This window comes from Tamandua tetradactyla, chromosome X (assembly GCF_023851605.1).
Source record: "Tamandua tetradactyla isolate mTamTet1 chromosome X, mTamTet1.pri, whole genome shotgun sequence".
Lineage (NCBI taxonomy): Eukaryota > Metazoa > Chordata > Mammalia > Pilosa > Myrmecophagidae > Tamandua > Tamandua tetradactyla.
The window spans coordinates 129,465,526-129,475,399 of NC_135353.1; the positions used below are offsets into that span (position 1 = coordinate 129,465,526).

Genomic DNA, 9,874 nt, shown 5'->3' on the forward strand with positions numbered 1-9,874 from the left:
TGTTAGACAGATGCCACTTCGAATAGCAACAACAGCAAAAGCTAACATTTATTGAGCACTTACCATATAACATCCATCCACGTTCTCATTTAATCACTCTAAAAATATTACCCAAGAACACGCTGTGCTAAGGACACATGCTGCCATATACATGCAGTCAACAGTATTTCTGAACTTCTAGGCTGTCTAAAATTCTGACAAATATGGTATACTCTCTCTTATGCTTTTCTAAATTTCTTATTCTGTCTGGCTCTGAATAAGCCTCTCATATGCCAGTATTTTCTTTTCTTACCCTTGCATGTTGATATGATAACCTCATAGATAACTCTGTGATTAATTTCCCACTTGATATACATGCCATGTCATCTATGTTTAAGTAACGTGCATTTAGTAATCAAAGATCCCTTAAAATTATTTAGTTGGAAAAATTGTATGTTCCAGATACTTGAGTGAATATTCAACTTGTCTGTGTCACTTTTTAAACTTTATAGAAACAAGCCTTTTATGAAAAAAAAAATACATGTGCCATGTACCCCTGCAGACAGATCCAGGACATAAAATGCTAACATTGTTGAGAAACACTTTCATAAGCACTAAATTCAGAAGGTCACAGGAATACTAAGAAGGCAACACACCTATACATGATTGTCATGGGTAAGATTTTCTAGAAAGCCGATTCAGAGATGGAGTTTAACAAGCATGATGTTTTTTAGGGATTGTCCTTGGGATCAACACCTGTGGAAAGGAGAAGGATGGCAGGATTGAATAAAGGAATAAATTGAGCTGTGATGTGGCTTAAAAACAGCCTCTGATAACCTTGTCAGAGAGCTCTGGAGCCTTCAGAGTTCTCCCAAATTGGGCCAAGATATAAAGAAAGAGATCTTTATACTCCCTCATCAATCAGTAATTGAAAGTGGGCCACCTGAGAAGAGTGTGACCTTGGCAAGGTTACTCTTTGCAGCCTGGGGCAATTTCTGAAGGAGCTGACACTGAAGGATTTCTGCCCTTATCACTCCCAGCAGCTGGGGCAACCCTTTCTTCCTTGAAGGGGTATCTAGGTGGAAGAACATCATCGTATCCACCACAGAAAACCTCTCTGAAAAGTCAGTTATTTCAGAGATTGCCAAACTGCTTCGGTACACTTCCAATTGCTTTAAGGTTTACTGGAATTTTGTAGTACTTGGTTTCTGAGCCTTGACTTAATCCTTGACTCTCCTACCCCTTACTCCCTATACTGAATGAGGATGCTAAGTAAATCTCTGCATTAAATAGGACTTGAGTGGCAATCACTAAATACTAGAGCTTTGGGGAAGAAAAGAGAACTGACTTTCATTGAGTATGCTATGATTCAGGCAGTTTTCTAGAACTTTAGCATGCATAATTGCATTCACCTGCTCAACAGCTCTGCATTTACAAATAAAAAAGTTCAAACAGTAAAGCTTATCATGGTAGGCCTAGAACTGCATCACCACCAAACTCGTTATAATGGCAAAGTGGCTCTAAGTTTGGAAACACCTGACTCCTTACTTTTGGAGCATTTGGGCAAAAGATGGCATGGCCTATGAGCAGGGAGCCAAGGCCAGAATAGATGGACTGGATGGCATCCAGCACCACCATAAGAGAAAACAAATGGCTGCCAGACCACCCCTACAAACTTTTGGAAAAAAATATATTAGGCACAGTCTTCTTGGAGAATTCCACTGAAAGAGGATCTATTAAATGTGTCTCTTCACAATAGTCTTCGATAATCTCAACATGTTGATGGATCTTTTATGCCTTGAAGAAATCTAAGGGACAAAACTCACTTTGGTGGTTGTAAACCATAAATACCGCAGAAAAAAAAATATGTTCTTAAATCTAATCCATTCCTGTGGGTGTGGACCCATTGTAAGGAGGACATTTTAATAAAGCTACTTCAGTTAAAGTATGATCCACCTCATTCAGGGTAGGTTTTTTCTTGTTTTGTTTTTGTTTTGGCATGGGCAAGCTCTGGAAATCAAACCCAGGTCTCTGGCATGGCAGGAGAGAATTCTGCCATTGAGCCACCATTGCCCACCCCAAGGTAAGTTTTATTCCTATTACTGAAGTCCTATATAAGAGAATGAAATTAAGACAAAAAGAGAGAATACCACAGAAGCAAGAAGCTGAAACCAAAGAAACCTGGAAGAGAAAGGGCAGACCAGCAGATACAGACATGTGCTTCACCATCTGATAGAGGAGGCAAGAATTGCTAGTAGCCAGTCTTCAGGAAGAAAGCATTGCTTTGATGCTGCCTTAATTTGGATATTTTCCCAGCCTCAAACCTGTCATCGAATAAATTCCCATTGTTTAAACCAAACCATTTCATGGTATTTGCTTGGAACTGCCTAGGAAACTAAAACACCCATCAATCAAACAATATATTCTGAGAGCATCAGCCACATTCCTGCACAGCAGAGGTGATACAAAATGATTCAAGAACAGCAGATTATAATCAAGAAAGCACTGGTTTCCCACTTCACTTAGAATAAAATCCAAATTCTTTGCCATGGCTTGTAATTCCCTCCCTTATCTGTCCCCTGCCTATATCTCAGATCTTATCCTCCCCTTGGTTCACTTTGCTTTACCCACCCTGGTTTTAGCAATCACCATTCCATATTTCTGGGACAATATTCCCCAAATCTCTGCATAATTAACTTTATTCTCATCCTCCAGATTTCAGCTCAAATTTTTCTCATGCAGAGAGGCTTTCCCTGATCCCCATAGCTAAAGTTGTCCCCTATTCATCACCACTTTATTTTCTTCATGGCTCCTTTAACTTTCTGAAATTTCTTACTGGCTCATTTACTTGTTGATCATCTGTCTCTCCCAAATATGTATGCTACATGGGAGCTGAGACCTTGTTTGTCCCCAGTACCTAGAACAGTCCCTGACACATAGGAAGGACTCAATAAATATTTCATGAGTCAATAAAGGAAACAGGCAGCCTAGGTTCCATTCCTACTTCTACAAGCTGTGTGAATTGGGAAGGATCATTTAACTGCATAGAGTGGGAGCTTCTTCATCTAAAATATGGGGTTAGCAAACCATGACCCAAAAATGAAATACAGCTGGTTGTCTATTCTTGTAAATAGAGCTTTATTGAACTTAGTCATGCTCATTCATGTATATAGTATCTTCAGCTGTTTTCATACTAGAAAAGCAGAATTTAGTAGTTGTGACAGAGACTCTTCAGCCTACAAGGCCTAAAATATTTATTATGTGATCCTTTCTGAGACCCCTGGGCTAGGAAGTGGTGATCATAATGCCCACCTTACATTGCCCACAGGGTGTGTGTAAGGAACAAATTAGAAGATGCATGTGAAAGATCTTTGCAAGGTGAAAAATGCTACTCGATATAATGGATTAACTTTATTGGCTAAGAAGATGATTTTCATGAAGCCACTGTGATCAATCTATCAATCAAACAGTGATTGTGGAAATAATGTCACTGAATTTTGATTCAGAGTAATTAAAGAGGATTTCAGAGAAAGTTGGAATCATCCCTCCAGGCATAGACCAATGTGTTGAATATCAGCCCAGCCTGGAGGGTGGAATAGCAACTGCCTCACCACCTCAGAAGTGAAGAGGAGGATGAGGAGGGGGCATCCATGTAAACTCAGAGTTTAGGTTCTTGAAGTAAACATACTTGGGATCAAACTTTCGCTCCATCACCTATCAACTATGTGTCTTTGGAACCTCTCTAACGCTACATGTCAGTTTCCTCGGCCATAAAATGGGGATCCTATTCCAAAGGATTGTTGAGTCACATGAGATAATGCATGGAAAAAGGCAGTACCTGGCTCATTGCCAGTACTCATTAATGGTAGTTGGTATCATCAGCATCATCATTGTGGTAGATTGAATTATGTATCCCACAAACACATGTTCTTAATCTTAATCCATAACCCTGTAGGGTTGAGCCCATTGTAAATAGGACCTCCTGAAGATATTATTTTAGTTAAGCTGTGGCCCAACTGAACCAGGATGTGTCTTAATTAGGATTAATGGAGACCTTAGTAAAAGAAAGACACAGAGAGGATCCAGGAATAGGGAGTCAGGGGGACCCCAAAGAGAAAGGAGAGGATATTGCTATGTAACAGGAAAGCCAAGTAACCCCAAAGATTGTTGGCAGCCATCCCCCAGAACGCTACAGTCTTATGGAAGAAAGTATCACTTTGTCTATATCTTTTTTTTAACCAGGGGAGAGCGCGAACGCAGTCCCCCACTACCACAAATTATGCAGTTGAGTTTCCCACATTTGGGGAAATCGCAGGGGTCAGCACATCCGGAGTGCAATGGATAAGCCTTGCCCTGGGAAAACCACCTTCGTGATCATGGTATCTCCCCTGCCAGGTAAGTATTACTTTGTCTATATCTTGATGTTGAACTTCTAACCTCTGAAACTGCAAGCCAATAATTATTTGTCCAAGCCAACCCATTGTGCTGTATTTGTGATAGAAGCTCAGGAAAAAAATGCAGTCATCATCATCTAGCTACTTCTTCCATATTCTGAACTAATTCTGTGGCTTAGGAAACAAATTTACATACCTATCCCTTTATATCCCAGAAGTTTCTGCACAAAGCACCAGGGGTCGGGTTGTCTTTCCTATTCCTCCTGTGTTCACCTACTTCCTCCAGTACAGCCCCACCATCTTCCTAGATGGCCTCTGATCCTTGGCTTCATACAAGCCTCTCCTCTCCCTTACTCTCTACTTTGAATAGAAAACCAAATGCTACCAATTTTGCCTCTTGGAACTAATCTTTTTTATCCGTGTTCTGGGCTCCATCCTTATAGCCACAGGCTCATGAGCTCCTATTGGGAATTTGTGACAGCTTTCCAGGTGACACATGTCTCCCAGGAACTCCAGCTCCAGCCCATTCTCCACATAGCATCATTGTTATCTTCTAAAATAAAATCCTGACACTTCTTTAAAGAGATCCAGGGTTCCCCATGTTCTGCTTGTTGTATGAGGCCCTTCTAGATCTGCCACCTACCTACCCTTGAAGCATTAGTTTCATCCATCTGTTTCCTACTGGCACCTTCTCCATGCTGTGTTTCAATCACATTCACCCACTTGTTGCTCCCTTAGTCAAGCTGCAGACTCAAGAGTGACAAATAAATGGTTATTGTTATAAGTTACTGAGATTTTGGAAGTTTTTATTTATGTGACATTATCTCAGCAGAAATCTGTCTAACATTACAGAAATTATAACTGAATATCCAGGTACCAAGCTGAAGATTTTTTCCCTTAATATTACATTTATAGCATTATTTCACTCCAAAATAAGGTCATGGGTCTAAAACTTCTCAAACAAAAAATATATATGGAGAAGGAAATCATATACTCTGTTTTGGGGAAACATTTGCTGAGTGTATGTCTTATGAAGCCACAATTTAATCTCCATTTGTAAGGGCAATTTTCTTTTTTAAAATGCCACGGTAAAATTCTGAAGGATAGACATTATGAGTGAAGAAAAATAAGGAGAAAAGTGCAGAGGGAATGGCAATCAAGAAGTTGGAGAAAAGGTAAGAAAATGGGGACAGTTAAGGTTGTTGAATGATTCAGGATGGGGAAAAGGAAGCTCAGCAAGAGTATACAGAAAAACATGTGAGTATGTGAACAGGAGACCCCCAGAACTGTGGAAGAGTGAAAGTCAAAAAATGAGCAGTATCTTGGATATGGACCTGTGTCAATGAGTCACCTAAGGGAAGTTAGCTAGACCTGAGGTGGGGTAAGAAGTTCTCCCCTCCCAGGTCAGGGGAGAACAAGGTTCCCAAGTAGAGACGGCTATTGAATTAACTCCCTTGGGCATTTATCTGAAAGCCTTAATAGATCCTTGAAGATAATTTTGTCCACATTAGCTACTAAAGAGATGTGACCCTCAATGAGAGGTGCCACCCAGAACATGAATTGCCCTGCTAATGGCCTGATCTCTTTGACAATGCCGTATATATAGTATCTCTCCTTGATTGGCTTTGAAGTGCCTCTGGAATAATTGCACATTGTTTGCCTGACTTTGTTGCTGGGAAGGAAGAGAGGAAGGAGGAGAAGAGAGTAGAAGCTATAATTCATTCTTGGGAATTCTAGGGAAAGGCTCACATATAAAGTAGTGTTGGAACCCTGGGAATTACCTAGCAGGGTAACGATGCCTTGTTTAGTTCTGAGAGCCATGTGTGTATATTCTGAGTTACTTCTGATCTTCAGTCTAAATAAGGTTTGAAATGATCCAGGAGTTGTAAACCATACTTAATTTGGTGCAAAAACTACTTGGATCATTGCTGAGAACACATGGGTGTGTGGGTAAAAGCCACCAGTTATCACTAATCATCAAAGAAAAATAATAATTTCATCCAGCTTTTCTAGTAATTAACATTATGAGAGCATCTAAAAGTCCCCAGTATGAAGTGGATACTAAATACCAAGAAGAACTGATCCCAGCTCTTGTTTACAAGATAGACTTTGATAAAGAGAAGAAAAGAAAAAAAGCAGGGTGTTTTTTTTTTTGATATTTGGGTATTTTTAAACTTTCCATCCTAGAAATTATTTTTGAGAGTAGTAAGATATCAACGTCTGCTGGTATGTTGTACTAAATAAATAAATAAATTACTTTCTGCACATCCACATGAAATGCCCTGGGTGACTTTGGAAATGGGTCTTCTTTGATGGCAGTGTCCTGCTCTAGAGCACATAAAAGTTTAATTAGTCTGTGGTTGTCATTTTTAGAAAAGGGATTCCTTATTATTTGTACCAGAAAAAAATTTTTGATGGTAAAAATAGAGCAGTTAAGGCATTTGAAAAAAAAAATCCTTACGGTCCCTAATGTAACAGAATAAGTCGGGAAAATGAATTTTGAGTGAATGAATCATTTTCTTCTATGGGCTTTAGTTTCCTATCTTTAAAATGAGGGGCTTGGACCAAAAAATTCCTAAGCTCCTTCCTGGTGGAAAAGGGCCACAGAGCTCCAAGTCTGCATGTATATATAAATCGAGAGTAAGACCTCATGACTGCACCAGGGCTCCTTTGACTCTGGCATTCCATTCCCACCCCCATCTTACTCCATTTTGCCTTAACTCACTCACACAACCCCTCTACTTTATCTGGAGCAATCGTCGCATTGGAACATCATTAAAAAGGCCAGGCTTCAACCCATGTCTGAATCTTAGGCAGGGAGCTCCTCTCATTTGGAAAGCCATTCTTAGACTATCCAAATTCTACTTTTGCTTCAAGGCACCACTCACTGTCCACCTCTTTTATGAATCTTTCCCTGATAATATCAGCCCCAGCCTTTTCAATTCTCTGAGCTACTGTTTGTATTATCTTCAGTGCGATTATGTATAGTCCAATAGGTACAATGGGTGTTTTACTTAAAGAGCTTAAACTGTAGAACCAGGCTTCCTGGGTTCACAGCTCCTCTACACCACTTATTTATTATAGAACCTTGGTCAGGTTAGTCAACCTCTATTAATCTTTCTATGCTTCAGTTTCATCACCCTGTACAAGGGGATAATAATAAATACTTCAGAAGTTCTGTGTCCTGGAAAACTTTCAGGGAAAACCATCTCATAAAATCATTGAGAATCTCAGTGGCAGAATTTTCTCCTGCATTTCTGAAGGCCCAAGTTTGATCCCCGGAGCCTACCCATGCCAAAAAAATAATAATAATTGAGAATGCTTCAGGAAATGTGTTCAACATTATAAAATACGGTTCTTTAATAAACACTGAATAATATGATTTTTTGTAGTTGATTAATTTTTTTATTATTTTGATACTTCCAAGACCATGAAAAAATGAAAAGTAGAGCCAAATGAATAACTCATAATCCCACTACCCAGGGATAATCATTGTTTAAAATATTGTGCTTATTCTTAAAGACATTTTCCACAAATTGTAGTGGTTTTAAAACATATCCACAAAGCCTTTGACACTCCTACCTTCCAAAGTTGGAGCCTAATCCCTTCTTCTTTATGGTGAGTTAGACTTAGTGACTTTTTTCTAACTCATAGAAAATGGCAGAAGTGATGGTGTATAATTTCTGAAACTATGTCATAAAAAACATTGTGGCTTCATCTCTCTCCCTCCCTCTCTTTTTCCCACTCCCTCTCCCTCTCATCATTCACTTTGGGGGAAGCCAACTGCTATAAATATCATGGGGACATTCAATCAGCTTTATGGAATGACCCAAGTGGCAAAGAACTAAGGTTTCCTGTTGTTAGCCATATGCATGAGCCATTTGGAAGCAGTTCCTCCAGATCCATAAAGTCTTCAGAGACTGAAGCCCCAGCCAACATCCTGACTCCAAATAACATCTTGACTCTAATCCTGAGCCAGAACCACCCAGTTAAGCTATCCTCATATTCCAGACATTCAGAAACTATGAGATAATGAATGTTTGCTGTTTTAAGCCACTAAGTTTGGGGAAAAATTGTTAAGCATAAATAAATAACTAAAACACACAAACAAAATATACAATATCTATTATGCATATTCACAAAAATAGGAAAATACTCCATGGAAATTTTTTAACTTCATTTTTTATTAATAATAATTTACTGTAAACCTCTTTCCATCTGTATCCTCAGTGATATGATTTTAAGAGTCAGAAAATGCATACGATCCCTGTCAAGTTACAAAACTCTCCCACATGTCTGTTGGGGCATAAAATTTCCCCAGCAAGGAACAAAATAAAATTATAAGTGAAACATTAATGGCAGATGTCACTTAGCTCCTTAGTTGTGAGTTTTCGCTATAGGAGAAGAACTATGACAGGACTGAGGTAAACATGAAGACAGAGAATGATACTTGGCCATAGGTAATCTGAGGTATAATGTGAGATATTTAAATGAGGGAATTATTTAACTAGAGGTATGGAAACCTTGAGTATTGATGAACTCCCCTAGAGGGAGAAGAAAATTCCAAGGTCCATGGACAGAGCCCTGGGTGAATTTCCATACATAGATGGAGAGAAGAGATAGATGTGTTAAGAAAGGAAGCACACACATACACAAACACAAAACAGATGACAACAAGGATAGGGAAAACCAGAAGGAGGTGAGGTCATGAGAGCCAGGAGAAGGAGTGTCAGGAAAGTAAAGGGAAAATGAGCATGGTCAAAACTTCTTAATGCCTTTAAGAGAAGGAAAACAAAAAAAGGACTATTAGATTTGACAAGAAGGTCATGTAATGGTCTCTGAAAGTACCAAGTGGGCTGGGTAAGAGGGGACAGAAAACAAATCAATGCTCATTGTTTTTTGTTTGTTTGGTTTGTTTTTACCAGCCAGCTTTTAGGGTTCAGTTCAGTGAGTAGCCCCAACAAGATGCCTTTGCCCCTCTAGGCTGTGTTCTCTTGTCTTATAGCATCAATCCCACTATATGTAGTAATCCCATGTTTACCCATTGTACTGTACTGAATAGTGCACCCCAAAAAACTCATGTCCACCCAGAACCTTCAGAACGTGACCTTATTTGGAAAAAGTGTCCTTCCATATACATATATGTTAAGATGAGGTCATACTGAACTAGAGTACACCCTAATCCAGTGACTGATGCCCTTATAAGAAAAGAATACAGATATATGGACAGACACACAGGTAGAATACAATATGTCAACAGAGACAGAGAATGGAATGATGCATCTACAAACCAAGGGACACCAAGGATTGGCACCAACCACCAGAAGCTAGGAAGAGGTAGGGAAGGATCCCCACCCTAAAGGCTTCAGAGAGAGTGTGATTCCACTGATACCTTGATTTCAGACTTCTGGCCTACAGAAGCGTAAGAGATACTTTTCTATTGTTTTAACCCATGGAGTTTGTGGTAGTTTGTAGAGATGTTGCTTCAGAGAAGAGAATGT

The 9,874-nt window shown here is 39.4% G+C and overlaps 1 non-coding gene across 1 annotated transcript; it reads right to left on the reverse strand.

The window, feature by feature from the left end:
* Positions 1-4,218: 4,218 nt before the first annotated feature.
* Positions 4,219-4,382, reverse strand: LOC143672316 (U1 spliceosomal RNA). Its single transcript, XR_013169779.1, has one exon. It is a non-coding gene; the product is annotated as a U1 spliceosomal RNA (small nuclear RNA).
* Positions 4,383-9,874: the final 5,492 nt, after the last annotated feature.